This window comes from Oratosquilla oratoria, chromosome 12, assembly GCF_046742065.1.
Source record: "Oratosquilla oratoria isolate Oo_2021 chromosome 12, ASM4674206v1, whole genome shotgun sequence".
NCBI classification, from domain to species: Eukaryota; Metazoa; Arthropoda; class Malacostraca; order Stomatopoda; family Squillidae; genus Oratosquilla; species Oratosquilla oratoria.
The window spans coordinates 66,749,481-66,775,197 of NC_134788.1; the positions used below are offsets into that span (position 1 = coordinate 66,749,481).

A 25,717-nucleotide genomic window follows, 5' to 3' on the forward strand; every position below is an offset into this window, starting at 1 on the left:
AGAGGGGAATAAGTAAATCTCCAAGATTGATTGATTGGGATGTTAAAATGAAGAGGAAAGACAAAACGCTGAAGAAAAAGAAAAAATTAATAATTGGTGCTGCCGCGATCAGAAAGTAGAGAAATGGAAGGAAAATAATGATTACATGTAGATAAGTTGCATATGTATGCAATTGGTGATACAAGGTGACTTGCGAGTCCTGAGAAGGAGAGATATAGTCAAAGACTTAGCATATTATTAGTTATATGTCAATTTATCATTATTTACTATTTACCTGTTTGTTTATTATTCAACTATACCTATGCATTTATTTATGTATTTTATTTGTTATTTACATTATTATAGTTTTTATTTATTGTTTTATTAATTATTAATATGATTCTTTTTTCGCATCCGACCTAGATATGGATCAAAAGGTCTCCTGTCGGCATGCTCCGCCTTTGTAATCCTTTATATAGAGCAAAGTTCTATTCTATTCAAAGAAATTTGGGAATAGAATTCCCACGGGCTTTTTTGCCAGCCCATTTGGAGGATGATTCGATGTATGAGAGTGTGTGGCTTTGGCCACGCCCACTCATACATCTACTAGATGTGCATACTTATGTGATATATGTATGCACATCACGGTGAACGCACCCTTTCTAACATTCCACCAGCCGACGCAGTTCGTATTCGCAAATTGGCTGCATAGGCGGCGCACAAGACCCTCAGATGTTGTTGGAGGCCCTCTCCTCAGAGAAGCAGTTGTGTGGCAATGCTGGAGGTAATGCTTGAGGGTGGCTTCAGGGTGGCTGCAATGGTGGCATCTTCTTTCTTCAGGTGTTGGATTTCTCTTGATCTGCCAGAAACAACGGTCCTCCAGCCGCAGACGAAAGAGCAGAGTTTCCACTTTTCTAGGTGTGGAGCGAGGAAGTACAAGGGGCTCGTAGTCGGTGACGGCCCTGTACCACCTCGCCCTTTTTGATACCTCCGCCTCCAGTCTGTGCTGAAGGAACCGTTGTACCTGGTTGAGAGCCCTGGCGCGTGTGCGCAACTGATTTCTGCCAAGAGGTACGACAACATCGACTTCGGGTCTTTGGCGCGCCGCTTCTGCTGCGGCATCGGCTAGCTCGTTTCCTGGGACGCCTACATGGCTCGGCACCCAGTTGAGCGTAACACTCCTGCCTTGCTGATGTAGCTTCAGCAGGAGTGCTAGGATGGAGGTCAGTAGGCGTACATTGTTGCTGGGCTGTGTCGTATCTAAGCTGCCTAGCAGAGACTGTGAGTCCGTGTGGATCACCACAGGACCAGTTCTAGATATTAGAGCATGCTCTAACGCTCCTTAAACCGCTATGGCCTCAACTTGGAGAGTGGACGCATGATCAGATACTCTCCTGCTAAAGGTCAAACCATCCATCACAAAAGCAGCCCCTTCACTACGAGGCCTGTTAGGGTCCACGGAGCCATCCGTATAATAGACCGCCATTCCAGGTGTCGACAGTGCGCGGATGCCTTGTAGGGCCTGCGCTCGTACTCTTTCCTGGTCACATAACTTCTTACTAGGAAGCTTAGTGACAACGAGGGTTGCAGGTATCGACAGCCGTGGAGGTGGGAACTTGAACTCTGGGTGAACAGAGTCACTACCTTTCTCAAGGAGAGCACTGGTGAGCTTGAAGGAGTCCAGGAGTCTGACCGCTTGAGATAGCCAGGTACCACTGTGGATAAGATTATCCACCCGTCCCAGAGCTATCACAAGGCTCTGACTCAGCTCAGTTATCCTGGGGCTCTGGATTATCTTGGCAAGAAAGTCAACCTCCAGCCTTCTGACCCGTGATGCTAATGAAGGCAATGAAGCCTCCATCCGGAGGTTAACAGTCTTGGTTCAAGGTTGAGCTCCAAGGATAGTCCTTGCTGCGGCATTTTGGCAAGGCTCTAGGTCTTCAAGCTTGGCAGTCGCCACAGTTATGAGAGCTGGGGCAGCGTAGTCCACCAAACTGCGGACTGCATACACATAGAATGTGCGAAGGACCTGGTGCGTGGCACCAAGTGCCTTCCCCGTCATTGCTTTTATGGCTGTGGTTCTCGCCTTCAGCCTCTTCTTGAGATAGGCTAGTTCCTTCTGAAAGGTGAGGTCCCCATCGATCCAGACCCCCAGGTACTGAAACTGGCGGACCCAGTCCAGCCTAAGGCCCTGGATAGTCAGATGCTCCCCCTCACTCCAGAGTCCTAACCCCATGGTTTTCGATTTGGTAGGGGAGATCTTTAACCCTAACCTGCAACATTCTGTCGCTACGGCACTTAAGCAGCGCTGGGCCCTGCTGAAGCACCGCCGTCTTCCAGTAGTTATAAGCGCAAGGTCATCTGCATAAGAGATAACCTTGCACCCATTGGGTAGAGGTAGTTCCTGAATGTTGGAGATGAGCACATTGAACAGAGTGGGGCTGAGGACCCCCCCCCCTGCGGAGTGCCATTCTTCAGCATACTGGCCTCTGATATGTGACCCTGAAATCTTACTTTCGCAGACCGGTGACTGAGATAGTCAGCAATTCAAAAAAGCAGCTTGCCTTTTACACCCTTCCGAGCAAGAATGTCTAATATCACAAGTGGACGGACTGGCCAGCTCAAATGCCTTTTCCATATATATATATATATATATATATATATATATATATATATATATATATATATATATATATATATATATATATATACATATATATAAACACGATGGACGGTGTGCCACTGACATTATTGAGGAGTGTTGCTATACTGTTTGCTGTGCCAGTGCCCTTGCAGTAAGCATGTATATGCTCATGTATTGGGTCCAGTTTCCACAGCAGCCTGTTTAGCACCATCCTCTCCGCTGTCTTCCCCATGCAGCTTGTCAGGCTGATGGGGCGATAGGCACCAGGTTCTTTTGGCTTTGGAATTGGCGTTATGATTACCGTCTTCCAGGCTGTTGGTAGCGTGCCAGTCCTCCAAGACACGTTTATCACCCTTAGAAGTGCCTCATCACCCGCCGGCCCAAGATGGGTCAGCATGGAATAGGTGACGAGGTCCTCTCTAGGTGCCGTGTCTGAGCTGGACCTGTGTGTGACCCGTAGCTCCTGAAGCGTAAAGCTAGTGTCAGTATCATCCGACCGACTCATCATGTCCTCAACACCAAGGCGCCTCACTCCTTGGAGGTCCTGCAGTGTGTTTTGAAGACACTGCGGTAGTGAGGTGCTGCTGGAGCGAGGGGCAAACTCTTGCACCAGTCGCTGCGCCTCAGTATCAGGGGCATGATGAGTGTGTCGCGGTTGACTCCTGCCAGTAGCTTTACGGAGCTTGGACCACAGTTCTGCTAGGGAGGTGTGAGCGTTAAAGCCCTCACACCATTCAAGAAACTTTGCTCTTCTGGCACCTGCAGCCGTGACATGTGCGTCACAAACTGCAGCGCGTAAGTTGGCCAAATTGGTCTGAGTTCGGCGCCGTCGGAAAACACGCCTAAGCATGTTGACCCGATGGTTGGCCTCTCTCACCTCGGGGGTATAATACCAACTGTTCTTATGTTCCCTGGGAGACTGGCGAGTCTTTGGGATGGCTCTGTTGGCAGCCACCTGAGAGGCTGCAGAAAAATCAGCTTCTAACGTTTCCACGTCCTATGGTGGGACGTAAGAAGCTGCCCATTCTTCAACAGATCTCTCAAAGGCCGGCCAGTTTGCCAGAGCAGTCTTCCACCTGGGAACAGGTAATACAGCCGGTATGGGTGGTGCATCCCGTATGTGCACAGAGACACCGAAGTGATCACTAGTGACACTAGGATGCACCTCCCAGGTTACCCTAGGGAGGAGAGTGGCCGTCGCCAAGATCAGATCAAGTCGTCCACCTTGCACGTGCGTCGAATTACCATCATTCAACAACGCAATGTCAGGACATTCATCTAACACGTAATTGAAGTGGCGCCCAGCGACATTGGGCCTTTGGGGCGACATTAACATTGTACGGTGGGCGTTGAAGTCCCCTCCTATGATGAGGAGCCTGTCCGCAGCAAGAGTACACACTTCTCCAAGGTCCAGTACCGCACTATGGCCCCTGTATATGTTATAGATGGTGTACGTTTCGTGGGCCCGATGGAGTCGAACCGCAAGAACTTCTACACCATCTCCACATGATATAGGGTCCATGATTTCACTACAGGTGATAGATGATTTGACTAAGATCATGTACCCCCTAGTGGTGGGTATGCGAGGGAGGGTGAAGATACGATATCCCGGAAATCGCACCTCTTCGCTCACCAATGTCTCTTGGAGAAGTATGATATCGTAATCATACTCTTGCACAATCGTAAGGAGATACGAGCTTTTACTGCGGAACCCCTTTATGTTCCACTGTAGCAACCTTAATTGACTATTGAACAGGGCGACTTTCTTCCCTGTCGAGTTCCATTACGTCCTCATCTTGTCCTCCCCGGTCAGAAGACAAGATGGGTTGCGACTTTTGAACAGTGGTAACATTTTCCTCCTCATCAGAAGAGGAGTCTTCAAGCCGATGAGCACATTGACGTTGGAGCTTAGCAGCAAGCACTTTCCTCGTCTTCGATGATGTGGGTGTCGCTTTGCCAATGGTAAAAGTGGGTGTGGCTGGCTTGGGGGAAGTGGAAGGGGAGGAGGAGGAGGCAGAGGCGGGGTAGAAGGAGGAGGAGGAGGAGGAGGTGGGAGATGAGGAGGTGGAGGGGGAGGGAGCCCTCTCCTTTCGCCTAGGGTTTTTGGAAGGGTTTCTTTTCTCTTTTAGTAGGTTGATTACATTCGTGACAGCCGTATTCACCATGTCTAGTGTCTTCTCTGCATCACTTTCCCCTAGGGTACTTGCGATCCCAGCGACAACACCAGTCACAATCAGACCGATATCATCCTCCCTAAGGGGGATGGTATCAGACGGATATTGAGGTGGAGAGGGTTGCCGTTCCTGTGCTCGTGGGGTTGGTGCTGGGGGCGTGGGCGGGGGCTTGGGTTTTGGGTGTAGGTTTGGGCGTGGGGACATTTTTTGGGAGCTGACTGTGTTCGAGTGTGTGTGTGTGTGTGTGTAGTAGCGGTGTTGAGTGCAGGAAAGTGCTCCTGATTGTTCAGATCAGGGGCACTAGGTGCAGGTGGCTGTGTTAAGAAGGAAATAGGCAAGAATTTGTTTACTAATAGGGTGGTCGATGAATGGAATAAACTTAGTAACCATGTAGTAAGCGCTGAAACTATCAGTTGTTTTAAAAAACGATTAGACAACTTTATGGATGGGGATGACAGATGGTGATGGATACGGAGCTGCCTAGTGTAGGCCTTATGGTCTTTTGCAGTCTCCTTTATTTCTTATGTTCTTATGTTACTGTGGTGGGAGAGTGCTTCCTGCTGCCCCATACAAATGTTCAAGGGGGGGGGGGCAGGTATAAAGTCCTGTTGCTTCTCTGTCCCCTCCTTGCAGACAATGGCCTGGGCCTTACGCACTGAGCAAGAGGTATTCCAGGCGTGGTGCTTCTTGCCACAATTGGGGCACTTAGCAACAATCTCAGTGCCAGCCTTCAACCTGTTAAGACAAGTCTCTGTGGCATGAGACATGCTGCAAATGCCGCATTTGTGTTGCTTAGCAGTGCACCGCGCCTGGTGATGACCATAGCGTTGCCATTTAAAGCAACGGAGAGGATCAGGGATGTACGTTCGTACACCATACCTGCCATATATCCCTAGGTCAATCTTATCAAAGGGTGCACCTTTAATGGTGATGAGAACCTGGCGTGTGGGCGTTTTATCCCAACGGCACATTCTCGTGGCCCCGATTACCTGAACATGGTCTTCGATGGTCTCAGTCATGTAAGAGGTCGGGTAATCGTGTACCACGAGTCTGTGCTTCTTATCTTCGGGATTTAATCGCTCCAGGCTCAGAGGCTTGCCGTCTAACGATGTGATCGCCTCCAGCTCCTCGACGAGTTGGTAACTGCTTGGTAACAGAGGCAAGTTACCATCGCCAAGGGGTCGGAGTGATATAAGCTTGCCATGGAGGGGGCCTTTCTCCAAAGCTCTTACCACCTCAAACGCAGTGTCGTGTCCTGCTGAGGGTACGACCTTGAACGTGGGGAGCTTGCCACTCTTGCTACGAGGAGGGGCCACTACCACGGCAACTTCATTGTCAGATGAAGGCTCAGAACCTGGAGCGCAGCGCCGTCGTTTCAGCACGCCAGCCATGTTATCAGTAGCCGCTATGGCGGTACTGATAACGCTAAGCTATAGTCTATACGGGTCTTAACGCGAGAAAAACAAAAAAACATGTAAATCTAAGGGGGCAGGGAGCGCGGGCGTTCACGAGTGTGTAAGCACTGAGTCGCTTAACGCACGAAACCTGTGTACCTCGCAAGCAGTCAATGAATTCGAGACCCGAGTGCGCCTAGACGCGCGAGACCGGGCTATTCTTCTCGAGGGGTTCCCCTCTCCCGTCGTAAAGAAAAAAAAAAAAAAAGCATGGCTATGCCGATCGATGCCGATCGTACAGGGAGAGGGATGAGGGACATAATCCTGCCAGAGCGAGATTCCACGAGAAGGGGGAATTGTCTCGGGTAGCAGTACTTTCGTTGTCTTGAACGGGGTGTTTCACGTCAATCAGAGCTAGTGACTAGGGTAAATGACGGCACAAAAGGCGTAACTTCAATGGTGAGGCGGTCCAGCGTGGGTGTTCTCTCCATGAAATCTATCTTTTCTCTGATATGTACCTGTATTCAAGCATGTAAATAGAGTATACGCCTCGATACCACGGCGTGCAATTGTCACCTCAAACAGTTATATAAGTAAGATAGTTATATTTTGCATTTCGCCTTTATTTCATATCCGGTGCAAGGAAGAAAATATCCCATCTAAAGGCATAAAGTACGCTGGCAATTGGATTGATAGAGCTGATCAAATCTTGACCAGGTTTGATAAAGCAGATAAAAAACAAAACATCAGATCGTGACATATAAATGGGAGCCTGTCAGGGATTTTTGTTCTTCTTCATTGGGTGAAATAATTGGTGTGTGTAAAATAAAGAAGAGAACATGTCATATCGAGTAAATTGAAACAATGATCGATCATGAAAACAAAAACCCATCCGCCAGATTTGTTTGTATACAATAGATATACAAGTAGAAAAGAAAAATGTCACGCTCAAGCAGCTTAAATTGTATTGACAGTAATTATCACTTCGAGGGATTTCTACTGGTAAGAGAAAGAAATCATGATATGGAGGAAAATTAGATGAAGGTAAAATAGGTGAGGAAAACAGAGGTGAGAGACGTAGCGAAGTCGATCTAGACGAGAAATAAATAAAGTTGAAGCCCAGCCCAATCTAGGTACGGGCACAAAATTATCAAAGAAAATGTAACCCTTAAATTATTGTTGTATATGAAAGTTTTTTTTTTTATCAGAAACAATATGGTTTTTAATTTCTTGAAATCGCTTACAAATTAAGGGAGATGCGATTTTTTGAATTACTTTTTTAGCCTGCATTTTTAGCTAGACTACCATAACAAAATGTTAAAATTAAGGGTGGTAATTTGTAAAGATTTCGGTAAAGAAATACACATTATGATGATCATAATGTGTATATCATAAAATTGGACCAGTGGTTTAGAGATGATGATTATCTCTAAACCACTGGTCCAATTTTACTAGAATTCGGAATACTTGGATTTTATGGATCAACAAATCTCATGAGCATGTCAAAAACAATGCCTTTTCATGGCAACCATGAAGTTGTCAATTTTCAGATTATCATCAATAAAATCCAAACCACTGGCTCAATTGATAGGTACCCCCACAAAAAAAAAAAAAAAAAAATTAACCTTTAAATTATTGTTGCATATGAAAGACAACTTTATTAGAAACAAAATGCTTTTTAAATTTTTGAAATAGCTTGAAAAATATGGGAGATACGATTTTTTGAATTATTTTCTTAGCCCGCATTTTTGGCTAGACTTTACCATAACAAAGTGTTAGAATTAAGGGTGGTAATTTGTAAAGATTTCGGTAAAGAAATACACATTAACTCTAAACCACTGGTCCAATTTGATTAAAATTCGGAATACTTAGGTTTTATGGATCAACAAATCACATGAGCATGTCAAAAACAATGTGAGACATCTCCATCATACCATATTTGCCTTTTCATGGCAACCATGAAGCTGTCAATGGTGGGTCTCGCTAAACACCGACCGAAGTCGACCAACGCCGACCAAAACCACACATTGACGGTTTTTGCTCAAATGCATAATTTATATATAAAAATAGCACATGGTTGCATTATTTGACCTATTTTCTTTAAAATGGATTATTTCCACGTAAAATGATCAAAGAGAAGTTACGTTTTTATCCTCTGAAAAATTATCAGACGGCAACCAACGTCGACGAAACCCAAACAATGACGGCATTGGTTGCCGGTTGATAATTTTACAGAGGATAAAAACGTAACTTCTCTTCTATCATTCTACATGGAAATCACACATTTTAAAGAAAATAGGTCAAATAATGCAACCATATGCTATTTTTTATATATAAATTATGCATTTGAGGAAAAACCGTCATTGTGTGATTCTGGTCGTCAATGGTAATAAGTAAACAAAATCATGGGTGATATGGCTACATACCGGGGTGCTAAGCTCAAACACGAAGTGCTCAACGATATTAAGCTTCTCATGTCCGGGAGAAAATAGGTTGATAAACTTGTTTATGTAACTTAAAATTATGTTTAGTGATTCCTTACCTTAATATTTTTACTCGGAAAACTATGTTGCTGAGTTCGATAACCAAATTTCCGTTTAAATCGCTGAAAATTTGTTTCTATTTCAAGAATTAGCCTTACACTTGCAAAACAACAAGGTAATTTTAATATCTTGCGCATGCGCTAAGCGCGGGAAGCATTCAAATTGAACTAAATAAAAGCTAGTGGGCCGCAACATATGGCCATAAAAACAATACATGGTCGACGGTGGCGCCGCGCTTGGATTCGTGGGTACCTACAATTGACTTACAATTTGGCATGTGAAGGTTGTATGGGTCAATGAATCACCTGAGCATGTCAGTAACATTGCAGGACCTTCTTCTTATACCATTCTTATTAACACTTATCATGTTGCCATGGCAATTGTTGTCAATATAGAAATAATAAAATCCAAACTGCTGGCCCAATTGACATGCAACTTAGGCCTGTGAAGGTTTTATGGGTCAACAAATCACCTGAGCATATCATTAACATTGCAGGACCTTTTTCTTATACCATTCTTACTCACACCTATCATGTTGCTATGGCAACTGTTGTCAATTTAGAAATAATCAATGAAATCCAAACCGCTGGCCCATTTGACATGCATCTTGGCATGTGAAGGTTTTATGGGTCAATAAATCACCTGAGCATGTCAATAACATTGCAGGGCCTTCTTCTTATACCACTCTTACTAACACCTATAATGTTGCCATGGCAACTGTTGTCAATTTAGAAATAATCAATAAAATCCAAACCACTGGCCCAATTGACATGCAACTTGGCATGTGAAGGTTTTATCATAAGGCCTGATTCTTCAAAAGCAAACAAAAATTCACTGATTCAAACACAAAATGGTTATCAACCTCGGCAAATTAGTTTTTCGAGTAAAAACCTTAAGGTAAGGCACCAAGAAACCAATATTTTAATGTAAGAAAACTTAACCTATTTTCTCCCAGATATGAGCAGCTCAAGATTGTTGGGTATTATACACTTGGTGATTTGTTGACCCAAAAAACCTTTACATGCCAAGTTGCATGTCAATTGGGCCAGTGGTTTAGATTTTATTGATTATTTCTAAATTGACAACAGTTGCCATAGCAACATGATAGGTGTTAGTAAGAATGGTATAAGAAGAAGGTCCTGCAATGTTAATGACATGCTCAGGTGATTTATTGACCCATAAAATTTATGGGTCAATATGACCCATAAAATGTATGGGTCAATTGACATGCAACTTGGTTGATTGATTGATTTATGGAATTTTTGGCTTGAAGGCCAAGCGCTGGAGCCGGTAGGCCATTCAGCGCACATGCAACTTGGCATGTGAAGGTTTTTGGGTCAACAAATCACCAAATGTATAATACCCAACGATTTTGAGCTGCTCATATCTGGGAGTAAATAGGTTAAAAAACAGTTTTCTTACATTTAAGTATTGTTTTCTTGGTGTCTTACCTTAATATTTTTACTCAAAAAATTTACCAAGGTTGATAACCAAATTTGTGTTTGAATTGGTGAATATTTGTTTGCTTTTGAAGAATTGGGCATACACTTGCACAAGATAATTTGGATATCCTGTGCATGCACTGAATGCTCAAAGCATTCAAACTAAGCCAAACAAAATCCAACGGGTCGCAAAATATGTCGTTGTAAACAAAACCAGCGAGATGGTGGGGCTGCACTTTTTTTCGGGCGTATCTACCCAATTTACAATGTAGGTGTGGGGACAAAATTTTCATTTTTTTAACCCTTAAATTCTTGTTGCATATGAAAGACCATTTCATTAGAAACAAAACTTTTTAGATTTCTAAAATAGCTTAAAAAATAAGGGAGATATAGTTTTTTATTATTGTTATTTTTTATTCCAAATTTTTTGCTAGACTACCATATCAAAAGTTTAGAAGGGTGGTAATTTGGAAAGATTTTGGTAAAGAAATACACATAAATTCTAAACCACTGGTCCGATTTTATTAAGATTTGGAATACGTGGGTTTTATGGGTCAACAAATTATCTTAGCATGTCAAAAACAATGGAACATCACCATACCAAATTTGCCTTTTCATGGCTACTATTAAGTTGTCAATTTAGAGATGATCATCAGTCTAATGCAAACCCCTGGCCCAATTGACATACAACTTGGCATATGAAGGTTTTATGGGTCAACAAATCATCTGAGCATGTCAAAACAATGCAGGACCTTCCTTTTATACTATTATTACTAACACCTAGCATGTTGCCATGGCAACTATTGTCAATTTAGAGATAATCATCCATAAAATCCAAACACCTGGCCCGGCCCAATTGACATACAACTTGGCATGTGAAGGTTTTATGGGTCAACAAATCATCTGAGCATGTCAAAAACAATGCAAGACCTTCCTTTGATACTATTCTTACTAACACCTATTATGTTGCCATAGCAACTGTTGTCATTTTAGAGATAATCATTTATAAAATCCAAACACCTGTCCCAATTGACATACAACTTTACATGTGAAGGTTTTATGGGTCAACAAATCGTCTGAGCATGTCAGAAACAATGTAGGATCTTTCTTTTATACTGTTCTTACTAACACCTATCATGTTGCCATGGCAACTATTGTCAATTTAGAGATAATCATCCATAAAATCCAAACACCTGGCCCAACTGACATACAACTTGGCATGTGAAGGTTTTATGGGTCAACAAATCATTTGAGCTGTCAAAAACAATGCAGGACCTTTCTTTTCTACTATTCTTACTAACACCTATCATGTTGCCATGGCAACTATTGTTAATTTAGAGATAATCATCCATAAAATCCAAACCCCAAGTCCAATTGACATACAACTTGGCATATGAGGATTTTATGGGTCAACAAATCGCCTGAGCATATAAAAAACAATGTAGGACCTTCCTTTTGTACTATTCTTACCAATACTTTTCATGTTGCCATTGCAACTATTGTTAATTTAGAGTTAATCATCTGTAAAATCCAAACCCCTGGCCCATTTGACATGCAACTTGGCATGTAAAGATTTTATGGGTCAATAAATCATCTGAGCATGTCAAAGACAATGTAATACGACTATTCATAATAACACTTTTCATGTTGCCATGGCAGCTATTGTCAATTTAGAGATAATCATCTGTAAAGTCCAATCCCTTGGCCCAATTGACATGCTCGTGACCTCAGTTCAGTCTGCTCATGACCTCAGCTCAGTCTGCTCGTGACATCAGCTAGAGAGCTCATTTTTCTGCACAGATAGCAGTTAGCGAATACCTGTGAAATTTAAATCTCCGAATAGTGTTCAGTGATTGTGTTGTGTTTTTGTAATTGTATACGTATAGCGCTATACAGTTACAGATATAAGATAAAGTGTAGTGTTCAATTTAAATTCAAAACAGTATTCTGTTACTGTACTCCAAAGGTAGGAGAAATAGTATATGGTAAGCAGAGTAAGCTTCATGTATTTAGTTTATTAGAGACCGCTTTGTTTTTTTGTTGTTGATTTGTATTTTCTCTTTGCTGTTTGTATTGCTAAAAGAGGAGCAAAATGGCTTGTGAAGGTTGTGTGAACCTGGAGGACCATCTCAGAATGTGTGAGGAGGAAATTCATCTTCTCAGGAGTGCGCTCTGTGAGAAGAATGAACCCTCCCCACAACCCAAAGAGCGTTCCTTTTCTTCCCCTTCTGTCACTGCCATGAGCAAGTGGTGCTCCGCAGGGTCCCATTTGTTGAGCCCGCGTTCGGTAGATGTGTGCCCTGTGGAGCAACCGCTGGCTCTAGCCAATTGTTTTGCTCTACTGGAGTATGAAGTGGCTGAAAACCAGGAGTTCTTGATGGTGGGGGACTCCATGGTGCGAGGCTATGACGACATCCTGCAGCGGAAACTAAGCGACGTTGCAAGCTTGTATGTCAACTGGGCCGTGGGATCGCCGGTTGTACCCAGCCCATCAGGGAGCAACGACGGACGAACACTGTTACGATTGCTCATACAGGAAGTAACGATGTAGGTAGGGTGAAATCAGAGGAACTTGTTTGGAATTACAGGGTCTTCCTTCAGGAGATGAAGGAATGTGGGAGCCGTCACGTAGTCTGTGGGATTCTCCCAAGGATCTACACAGGCTTGTGTTGGAACAGTAGATCCATAGGGATCAATGATAGCATATCGCAGTTGTGCACACAATTGGGATACCACTTTCTTGATCCTTGGTATCTCTTTTCCAGGTGCCATGACCTTTACGCTTCTGATGGGATCCACCTTACCCGCAGAGGCAAAGATGTTCTTACAAACCTCGTTGTGGGAGTTTGTAATGAACTAGTTCCTTTTTTGGGGTAGAAGCCCAAAGGGAAGGGTAAATAGAGTGTACGTGTGAAAACAGTGTAGAGTATAGCATTAATGTAGAACAATATGCCAGTATAGGACAAAATATAATTTTAGGATGTAATGTCAGTAGAGGACGAAATGTTACATTAGGATGTAATGTCAAAGGACAAAATGTCACGATGGGATGTAATGACAGTGAAGGACAAGAGATCACAATGGGATGCAATGGTAGTGGAGGACAAAATATCTTGATAGGATGTAATGCTACTGGAGGAGAAAATATCATGGTAGGATATAATGTCAGTGGAGGACAAAATATAATTTTAGGAAGGGATGCCATACAGAATGTCAATGAAGGCCAAAATATCATGATGGGATGTAATGACAGTGGAAGACAAAAGATCACGATGGGATGTAATTATAGTGGAGGAAAAAATATCACAGTAGGATATAATGTCACTGGAGGACAAAATATAATTTTAGGAAGGGATGCTGGACAGAATGTCAATGAATGACGGGAGGCCGGTGTGAATCACAGTGACGTAGGGGGAGAAGGTGTACAAAAGAGATTGGATGACCGTGATCGACCAGATGTCCGTGATGGGGTGAAATGTTAATTTTGATGGGAGAAATGTTAATGAGGCATTGAATGTCAATGAAGGACCAAATAATAATATAGAGCAAGGTATAAATAAAAAAACAAAATGATAATGTAAGACATGATATTGAAACTCAAAATGTGTTAAAAGGAAATAATCACGAGTTTCTTAAAACTATGTACTTTAATGCTCGTAGTATTAGGAACAAATTTCAAGAAATACAGGCGTATGTCAAAAGCAAAAATCTCGATATGATAGGAATAACCAAGACATGGTTAAATGGTACAGAGTTTGAAGCTGAATTTAATATTGTGGGATTTAAACACTTTCATCAGGATAGAAACCACAAGAAAGGTGGGGGTGTTCTGCTGTACGTTAAAAACAATGTTCATGCTTGTGTTTTAGAGAAAGTGAAACAGGATGCATATGATAGTTTGTGGGTTAACCCAAACAAATGGACAAAAAATTAATGTAGGTGTAATGTATAGGCCAAAGACATTCTCATTAGCAGACAACAAACTGTTATTTCAAGAAGTGTCTAGTTTCTGCAACCGGGATTTATTGATAATGGGTGATTTCAATTTTACTGACATTGATTGGATGACCCTTGAACATGGCCATATAGGTAGTCGCTTGATTGATTTTCTTGGTGACAATTACTTAATTCAGCATGTAAAAGAGCCCACAAGATATGGAAACTTACTCGATCTATTGATCACTAGCCGCGAAAATATGGTAACTGATGTAGAAGTCAGTGAAACTTGCAAATAGCGATCACAACTTAGATTCAAACTCCTAAAAAGTTTTAGAATAGATACTTGTTTCTAAAATACCCAATTTCAGTAAAGCTCAGTTCATGGGACTACGTCAGGAGCTTCAGCTTACAGATTGGGAGGCAAAATTAAGCGAAAGACCTGTAGATCAGATGTGGGAAATATTTCAAAATATGCTCACTAAGATGATTCATACTTACATTCCTTTTAAGGACAGATGTCCCCCAAATCAGGCTCGCCCAAAGTGGCTCGACAAAGAAACTGAAAAAAGTATTGCTAAAAAGAGACAGGCTTATAGGAAATATAAGTGCTTGGGTGCATCTAATGACTATGAAAGTTATGTATCAATACAGACAGATTTAAAAAAGAAAATGACAATAAGAAATGAACATCGCTGATAAATACAAATAGAATCCCAAAGAATTCTATAGTTACATCAGAGATAAAAAAGTTGTTAGGAATCACATTGGTCCACTATTATCTGCTGATGGTCAACTTGAATATTCAAATGAAGGAATGTGTAATATTTTAAACAATTGTTTTAGATTGGTATACGTAAATGAAACACCTCAAAGTGAACTCCAAACAGAAATCTGTGAAAAATCTAGGGTAGACTTACTATGGTATATATAACAAAAGAAAAAATTAAAAGGTATATAGATAAACTCAAAGTTAATAAAACACCAGGGCCTGATGGTTGGCATCCAAGAATTTTAAAGGAAATGAAAAATGAGATTGTTGTTCCATTAGAATTTATTTTCAAGAAATTCATCATATCTGGAGATGTCCCAAGAGAATGGAAGCTAGCTAATGTTACTCCCATATTTAAAAAAGATGACAAAAAGAAGCCAAATAACTATAGGCCTATAAGTTTGACTTCAAATGTAGGAAAAATAATGGAAACTATCATCAGAGATGCTATCGAACATTATTTAGAAAGTAACCGTTTGATAAAAGATAGCCAGCATAGTTTCAGACAGAAACACTCCTGCGTGACTAACTTGAATTCTACAATACAGTTATCTCGAATTATGACAAAAGAAACAATATAGATTTGATATATCTAGACTTTGCAAAAGCTTTTGATGCCGTCCCACACGAAAGACTACTTACTAAATTAGCTTTACACGGAATAAGTGGTAGCCTATTAAGTTGGACTAGTAATTGGTTGAATGATCGAAAACAGAGAGTTGTTTTAAATGGCAAAACTTCTAGATGGAAAAATGTTACAAGTGAAGTTTCTCAGGGTTCCATTCTTGGGCCACTTCTATTCATAGTATATATAAATGATATAGACCATGGACTTAAATCTACTGTTTCCAAATTTGCTGATGATACAAAACTGTGCAGAATGGCAAATAATCACTTAAACCAATTAGATATTCAAGATGATTTAGATAAATTACAGCAATGGTCTGAAAAATGGCTAATGAAATTTAACACAAGTAAATGCAAGGTAATGCACATAGGTAAAAATAACAGTAAGTACAATTACAAATTATTTGGAAATTCGTTAACAAAAGTGGATAGTGAAAAAGATCTCGGCATAATTATCAGTAACAATCTCAAATTATCCAAGCAGTCTATTTCAGCCTCTGAGAAAGCAAATAAGATTCTAGGACTAATTTCGCGATCTTTTGATTTCAAAAGTCCATCACTCATTAACAAGCTATATAATTACACCTCTCATATAACATGTTCCATCAATGTAATGTATGTGCAACTAAATTTTAGAACTATACTATCACATTAAAAAGTGCATATATAGGTGCCTTAGCCCTTACCCTTAGACTGCCTCTCCATACACTAACCAGTCAGTATTGCAACTATCCTAAGACCTAACTTAAATTTACGTTGAAATAGAAAAATGAATAAAGTCTCTTTACTTTCAAAGGAGTTATTTTGTTTAATCATGTTATCTATAACCATGACAATCTGAATAAGCAGCCTTATTTCAACAGTTCGTGTCTATTATCATCATGAAACCCAGAAGAATTTTAAGTCTTGTCTCTAGACTTCTACTATTAATAGTTATTTCATATACTTGCTATCATAGCCATAGCTGGCTATGTAATAGGCATAGGCCTGTCCAGCATCTTAAAATTCACACCATAACAATGTATTATATGTGAACAACACCCTCTATGACTACTATGCGTAGTATCTCCAACATTTCATGCGTTACCAAACATGACAAAGTATTGGAAAACATGCCTATATATTCTGCATTAAGGCACTGCTGTCGCATTACCAAAGATCTTAAAGTTGCTTGTTTCTGGGAGAAAATAGGTATAAAATTAAGAATAGTGTATTAAAATATTAATATATAGGTTCCTTATATTTAGATTTCTACTTGGAAAACTAATTAGCAATAGCTAATAGCCAAATTTGTATTTAAATCAGTAAATTATGTTTTGTTTTTCAAGAACTGAAGAAAAGCAAGACAATTTGATAATCCTGCACATGCGCTGAATGCTACAAGCATTCAAACTCATGCATACCCATTCGAACTCATGCATACCCATTCGAATGGGGCTGCAAAAGATGGCGGTTAACATTACATCCCTGATGGTGGCAATGCTCGCAGATTCATACATACCTACAATTTAGAGATGATAATCAGTAAAACCCAAACCACTATCCCTTATTGACATGCATCTTGGTATGTGAAGGTTATATTGATCAACAAATCACCTGAGCATGTAAAAAACAATTTAGGACCTTCCTTTTATATTATTCTTACTAACACCTATCATGTTGCCATGGCAACTATTGTCAATTTAGAGATAATCATCCATAAAATCCTAACCCCTGGCCCAGTTGACATACAACTTGGGATACGAAGGTTTTATAGGTCAACAAATCACCTGAGCAAGTAAAAATCAACATAGGACCTTCCTTTTATACTGTTCTTACTAACACCTATCATGTTGCCATGGCAGCTATTGTCAATTTAGAGATAATCATCAGTAAAATCCAAACTGTTGCCCCAATTGGCATGCAACTTGGTATATGAAGGTTTTTTATGGGTCTACAAATCACCTGAGCATGTCAAAAACATTGTAGGACCTTCCTTTTATACTGTTCTTATTAACACCTATCATGTTACCATTTCAATTATTGTCAATTTAGAGATGATCATCCATTAAATCCAAACCCCTGGCCCATTTGACATGCAACTTGGTATGTGATGGTTTTATGGGTCAGCAAATCCTCTGAGCATGTCAAAAACAATGGAGGATCTTCCTTTTATACTATGCTTACTAAGACCTTTCATGTTGCCATGGCAACTATTGTCAATTCAGAGATGATCATCCATAAATTCCAAAACCGTTACCCAATTGACATGCAACTTGGCATATGAAGGTTTCATTGGTCAACAAATCACATGAACATGTCAAAAATAATGTAGGACTTTCCTTTTATGCTATTCTTACCAACATCTTTCATGTTGCCATGGCAGCTATTGTCAATTTAGAGATAATCATCAGTAAAACCCAAACTGCTACCCCAATTGACATGTAACTTGGTATGTGAAGGTTTTATGGGTCAATAAATCATCTGAGCATGTCAAAAACAATGCAGGATCTTCTTCTTATACTATTCTTACTAACATGTATCATGTTGCCCTGGCAACTACAGGTATTGTCAGTTTAGAGATAATCATCCATAAAATCCAAACCCCTGACCCAATTGACATGCAACTTGGCATGTGAAGGTTTTATGGGTCAACAAATCACCTGAGCATATAAAAAGCAATGCAGGACCTTCCTTTTATTCTATTCTTACTAACACCTATCATGTAACATGTTCCAAATGTAATGTATGTGCAGCTAAAAGAATTCTACTATCACATTAAAAAGTGCATATATAGGTGCCTTAGCCCTTACCCTTAGATTGTCTCTTGGTACACTAACCAGTTAGTACTACAACTATCCTAAGACCTGACTTAGATTTACATTGAAACCTGTGATTTTTTTTTATACACCAATTTATTGAGATAGAAAAACGAATAGAGTATTTTTACTTTCAAATGAGTTATTTTGTTTAATCATGTTATCTATAATCATGACAATCTGAATAAACAGCCTTATTTCAACAGCTTGTGTCTATTATCATCATGAAACCCAGAGGAAATTTTAAGTCATGTCTCTAGACCTCTACTAATCTTGAGACTTCTCATGGTCATGGACATAGTCCATGACATGGAATACTGACCATATTATTAATACATACATACATATACTAGAGGCTCTTTTCCCCCTTACACGGGAGGTAGCCAAAAGACAAAAGCATAGAAACCACTCCCACCCATTCCATCTCCTACGTACTCCTCTTCCCTCTACTCTCTTCCCTCCCTCTTGTCTTGGCACCTCCTGCATGATGGGTCAGAGGCAGTGTTGCAAGATACAGCACATCCACAGCAAGGCTGCTTCATTAGTTCGGTGACCCCCACTCTCCATCCCCTCATGCAGAAAAGATGGGGAGAAATTGCTTTGGGCTGTGTCAAATTTTTCTCACACTATCTCACCCCCTATCCCCCCACCCATTCCACCTCATGCATCACAACATCATCCATATACAACCATTCTCCATTCACCCCTGTCTTCTGTCCTCTCTTATCCTTCCTCAACAGACATTACCCTCTTCCCCAAAGCCCCTTTCAACTCATCCATCCATCTCATCCTAGGTCGCCCCCTCATGTTCACTCCCTCCACATCTGCCTTCCACACCTCTTTTACTAATCTTTCTTCATTCATTCTTTCCATGTGTCCAAACCATCCTAATACTCTTTCATCAACCCTATCTCCCAACACCCTTTCCACCCCTGTTCTCCTCCTCACCTCATTTCTCACTCTATCTAGGCTAGTAACCCCTATCATACTTCTCAGACATTTCATCCACATGCACATTAAAAGACCCAAACCTTAAGGCATGGCTGGAAAGCTCCTAGACCCTCTTATGCCTTTACCTTTTTTTAGGAATGTCCCCTGTGTGGCTACAGGTAGCAGGATTCCTAGTCCTATCCTCCCTCCCATTTTTTGTCGCCTTGTACGACTCAAGTAGGAAGACTTGGTGGCAGCATTCTTTTCCTCCACCACAGGGTAGGCAAAAAAAGGAAATGAATATTCAGAGAAATTATACAGGACAGTAACAAGGGGTTAGGGGACAGTATAACGGAGGGACAGTTGCAGTACAGTATAATAAAAGTGTCATCATATCTCTTTGGACAGAGATTTCCTCTATCATAGACAAAATTATGTGTGGCTCTGGTCCATAGGGGCACCCCATATACAGTGCTCGACAAGGAAGTACGAATGGTTAGCGAGAATGAGTGATGAGGAGAATGAATGAGTCATAAATCAATAAACAAAAGCTCACTTCGTACTTCTAATATTTTGATGGGTGGCCTTTACATGCAATGGTCTCACGAAGGTGGTTTGGAATGGAAGTTGCATACTTGGTAAGATGTGCAGGGGTTATACTAGCCCAGGATTGGCATATGGCTGCCTCGAGCTTGGGCATAGAACTCGTATCTTTACCCTGCAGGTCTTGTTTAATGTGGTTCCACAGGTTTTCTATTGGGTTTGTGTCAGGACTATTGCCTGGCCAGTCTGCTATGTAAGGTATATGGCAGTCTTTAAACCACTGAGTAACACTCCGAGCAGTGTGGACTGGGGCGTGATCTTGTTGAATGATGTTAGCACCTGAGCTATTAAAAGAATCCTCCAGGTGGTCATTTAAGAGTTCATAATGAACATACTGGCTCACTTTTACATTTTCGGTAGTACAACAAGGCTCCCAAGTCCTTTTCCACTAAAACTTCCCCATACCATGAGAGAATCAGGGTGTTTCACTGTTTGTTGAATGTACCGAGGGTCAAGAGGGTTGCTACCTGCACGCTGATACACGTTTCCACCCTGATTGCCAGTCACAGTAAAGGTGGACTCACCGGTCCAGAGAATATCCAGCCACTTGTCATCATCCTACTGAAGATATTTCTTGCAAAACTCGACCCTATGGCGCCTCTGGTTAAACTCTTCACTCCGTGGCAGATCGCACGTCTGGCAGCATTAGCTGCCCAACGTGCGATGTTGCGTCATAATAATCGTATCATAAAAAGTAAAGTCGGTGCTTAATCGTTCGTTCATTTTCACCTGTGTATTTTGATAACCATAGAAAATTGATGAAGCCAGTTTAGAGAGAATGAAAATTACATAGGTATGACTACAATAAACATAATCAAGATGCCGACGTCGGCATCATTGAGTACCCACTTGCTCCTCATGCCGCCTACATAGGTGTCACCGTATGGAAGTGGTTAAGAGTGAGAAGAAGCTTCTTCACCGGGTGGTGGCTTCTGTACCTAAGGTCGTGAATGTGGTGGCTGTTTGCACACTAACCTCCCCAAAGAGTACCGGGTTACTTTCTTTTATTTTTCTGGTGGTAACACATGGATTATGGTCAAATGTCTCTTGATAACATTAGTAGCACGAGAGGATGTCTTTTTGGGGGTAGTTTTTCCTTGGTTTGTAACCGGGTGTGTCACAGCCACCTTCCTTCTTAAAAATGGCAACCCACTTGCACACAGACGTCTTGCCAACCCCAACCTGCTCTATTATTTCCTTTGGTGACCAGAGTTATGTAAAGCTATGATCTGGGTTATTGTCTCTTGTGATAAATACTTGTTCTTGCCCATATTAAGGCTAGGAAGCACCTCTGTCTGCAAAAAACACTGACCGCCTAGGTGGCGTCACCAGAACACTCACGGAACGAAAAGCCTCCCCGCGAAGGCTAAGAGGCAACTGAGGAATGATTGATAGCATGCGTCATAAACCCTACCCTTAGCTCCGCCTGCTTGTCCGTTTGCACTTTCTTGTGCATATAATTTACCCCCCTGGAGGATTCTTTTAATAGCTCAGGTGCTGACATCTTTCAGCAAAATCATGCCCCAGCTTACACTGCTCGTAGTATTACTCAGTGGCTTAGAGACTGTCATATACCTTACATAGCAGACTGGCCAGGCAATAGTCCTGACATAAACCCAATAGAAGACCTGTGGAACCACATTAAACAAGCTCAAGGCAGCCATTCGCCAATCCTGGGCTAGTATAACCCCTGCACATCTTGCCAAGTACGCCATTTCCATTCCAAACCGCCTTTGTGAGATTATTGCACGTAAAGGCCACCCATCAAAGTATTAGAGGTATAAAGTGAGTTTTTGTTTATTTATTTATGACTCATTCATTCTCCTCATCACTCATTCTTGCTAACAGTTCGTACTTCCTTGTTGAGCACTGTAGACCCTAAAGAATCAACTGCATGCTACTTTGTCACAATAACATGCAGCCAACTTATACCATATCAAAAATAGTATCTCCGACATGTCATGCATTAATAAACATAACTAAGTATCGGAGAACATGCCTACATGTTCCGCATTAAGGAACAGCTGTCACATTACCAATGATCTTAAAGTTACTCATTTCTGGGAGAAAATAGGCTAAAAAACATGAATATCACATTAAGATATATATAGGTGCCTTATCTTTAGATTTCTACTCGGAAAACTAATTTGCCATGGCTAATAGCCAAATTTGTGTGTATATATATGTGTATATATATATATATATATATATATATATATATATATATATATATATATGTATATACATATATATATATATATGTCTATGTATATATATACATATATATATATATTATATATATATATATATATGTATATATATATTACATATATAAAACAGCAAGACAATTTGAAAATCTTGTGGATGCACCGAATGCTACAAACATTCAAACTGAGGCATACCCATTCAAATAGACTGCAAAAGATGGCAGTGTAAACATTGCATCTGCAATAGTGGCATCGCCCGCAGATTTGCACATACCTACACAATGGCTACTTTGATTAACTGAGCTGAGCTTAGAAAAGGAATACTCCTAGAACAGTGTGAGCAACAATTAACTTGGATGAGTAGGGAGAGAAGTATAGAGGATATTGTTGTAAAGCCTAAAGGCAAATCAACTTGCCCCCAATTTTGATGAAAGGGAACCAGAATTTTTTTTCTTTTCAACATTTGAAGGCATGGTGAGACAATTGGGATATAAAAGGTACCTTTGGTCAGCAGTGATAGTATTCTTAGAAGTGCACACCTACGTTGTATAGCATTAGAAAATTAAATATTAATTTTGTAACATACATCAATGGGTAAATTTTTAGAAGTGCGCACCTACACGATAGAGCAATATACAGTATTAAACAGTAATTTTGTAAATTATGATATATCAATGTAATGTATGTTATTCTTGGAAATCAATAATGGAAAAAGTTGCTAAACACTATACATAAACAAATGTAGATGCTTCAACTGCTTGAGACACCATCTTTATTTTGGGAAATGTGGAGATTGAAGAAATTAAGGTATGATAGATTTGTCTTTTCTAACAACCTACCTAACCTAACCTAACATAACCTGCATTAAGTAATGCAGTACCTGTAATTCTAGAGGTCATCAAGGTGTTGTTATCTTCAAACTCCGAATCTATCAAAACAAAGATAGCAACATTTTCTGCTGTTGATTTCCAAGAAAAATATGTAATACATTGATGTATTATAATTAACAAAATTAATATAGAGTTTTCTAATGCTATATTGTGTAGGTGTGCACTTATAAAAAAAAAGAAATAACCTTCAATGTAATAAATATTTTTCTTGGCAGAAATCAACATCAGAAAACATTGCTAAAACCTATACAGAAATGAATGAGGTCGCTTTGATTCCTTTAGATGTCATCTTTGTTTTGATAGATTCAGAAGTCGAAGATGATGACAACACTGATGACCTCTAGAATTACAGGTACCCAGCATTCCCTCTAAGCTGTGCACATGTATTTACGTAGTTGTATTTACCTAGTTGTATTTCATGGGATGAGAGCTATGCTCGTAGTGATTCGTTTTTGTATCTCTCCGCATCCAGGTTATTCTTAAAATAATGTATAGTTTTGGCATTCACTGTTTCCCCGTTTAGTTTGTTCCAGACATCAATCACTCTATGTGGGAAGCTATTCTTTTTCAGGTCTCTTCAGTAACTGTCCTTTAGCTTCTTTTCGTGTCCTCTTGTTTCTCTTCTGTCCCATTTTGAATAAGTCGTCTCTATCGAGAATTTCCATCCCTTTCATAATTCTGTAAATGGTCAACAAATCACCTCTTTCTCTTCTCTGTTCCAGTGCTGATAGATGTAATTTCTCCAATCTTTGTTTGTATGTCAAATTTGATAGTGTAGGTGCCATTTTTGTCACTGCTTTTTGGATTCTTTCTAATTTTCTTATGTTCTTTTTTGTGCTAGGTTCCCATAGTGTTGCAGCATACTCTAGTTTAGGTCATATTAGTGTAACCACTATTTTCTTCACCATTTCTTCATCCATGTGGTCGAAGGCCACTTTCATTGATTTTAACTAGTTATAGGTCTCTCCAAATTATTTATTGACCTGTTTATCAGGTGTCAAGTCACTTGAGATGATCACTCCCAGGTCCCTTTCTGAGTCGACTTTTATGACTTCCTTGTTTCCAATTTTATATTGACCCGATATTCTATTTTTGCTTTTTCCTAATTCCATTATGCTACATTTCTTGTTGAAGTTCATCTCACATCTCTGACTCCATTCCCATATTTTATCTAGGTCTTGTAGTTGATCTGCAATCTTCTGTTCTTACTCTCTTGAGTAATTTGGCATCATCAGCAAAGAAGTTCATGTAACAATTTATTCCCTCATCCATATCATTTATATATATGGCAAACATTAAAGGAGCCAATACAGAGCCTTGCAGGATGCCACTCTTCACATCTTCTCAGTTCGAATTTTTGTCTCTAAGTACCACTCTCATTTTTCTCCCAATTAAGAAATCCGTCATCCATTCCAGTAGCTTACCTATTATTTAAATTTTTCTTATTAGTTTTTTATGTGGTACTTTGTCAAATGCCTTCTGCAAGTCCAAGAAGGCACAATCTGCCCAGCCATCTCTTTCTTGTATTATTTCAATTAATCTTGAGTAAAAGCAGATTAGGTTTGTGGTACACGATCTTCCACTTCTAAAGCCAAATTGTTTAGAGTTTAATATTCTATTTTCTTCCAAGTGTTTGGTCCATTTGTTTCTGATGACTTTTGCATATTTTTGCTACTGTGCTTGGAAGGGATACCGGTCTGGAGTTTGTAGGTTCTTCTTTGTTTCCTCCTTTATATATTGGCACTATGTTTGCATCTTTCCAATCTTGCGGTACCTTTCCTTCTTTGAATGAGAAGTCTATTATCTTGTATAATTTGTCTGTCTGTTTGTCTATACACTCTTTAGTATCCAATTTGCAATTCCATCGTTCCATGCGATTTCCTAACATCTAGGTTTTTTATTTGGTTTATTTCTTTCTGTGTTACCTTTATTTCTTTCATTTTGGGGGATCTTTCTTGTTGTCCATCTTCCCAAAATTGTGAGCTCTCAATTGTAAAAATAGACCTGAAATGTCTGATCATAACTTCTGCCATTTCTGTGTCATCTATATATTCTTTATCTCTGCCCAGCCATCTCTTTCTTGTATTATCTCAATTAATCTTGAGTAAAAGCAGATTAGGTTTGTGGTACACGATCTTCCACTTCTAAAGCCAAATTGTTTAGAGTTTAATATTCTATTTTCTTCCAAGTGTTTGGTCCATTTGTTTCTGATGACTTTTGCATATTTTTGCTACTGTGCTTGGAAGGGATACCGGTCTGGAGTTTGTAGGTTCTTCTTTGTTTCCTCCTTTATATATTGGCACTATGTTTGCATCTTTCCAATCTCGCGGTACCTTTCCTTCTTTGAATGAGAAGTCTATTATCTTGTATAATTTGTCTGTCTGTTCGTCGATACACTCTTTAGTATCCAATTTGCAATTCCATCGTTCCATGCGATTTCCTAACATCTAGGTTTTTTATTTGGTTTATTTCTTTCTGTGTTACCTTTATTTCTTTCATTTTGGGGGATCTTTCTTGTTGTCCATCTTCCCAAAATTGTGAGCTCTCAATTGTAAAAATAGACCTGAAATGTCTGATCATAACTTCTGCCATTTCTGTGTCATCTATATATTCTTTATCTCCAAGCAGTTTTACTATTTGATATTTATACTCTGTCTGGGGTATTGGCTGCATGTTATTGTGGCAAAGTAGCATGCAGTTGTTGTTGTTGTTGTCATTCCCTAGACTGTCTGTCTGAGCAGTCCCTTCTCCCCAAGGAATGCCACAGCCGAAACTGGG

The 25,717-nt window shown here is 40.2% G+C and overlaps 1 protein-coding gene across 2 annotated transcripts in view; it reads left to right on the forward strand.

Moving 5' to 3' along the window:
- Positions 1-7,107: 7,107 nt before the first annotated feature.
- The window catches only part of LOC143030853 (uncharacterized), a 38,016-nt gene continuing 19,406 nt past the window's right edge, over positions 7,108-25,717 (forward strand). Inside the window, exon 1 of one of the 2 annotated variants that reach the window (XM_076194074.1) lies at positions 7,108-7,193. The gene's annotated coding sequence lies outside the window, so the exon portion shown is untranslated. Of the gene's footprint in view, positions 7,236-25,717 lie in introns of both variants that reach the window. The other variant, XM_076194075.1, reaches the window with a different exon arrangement.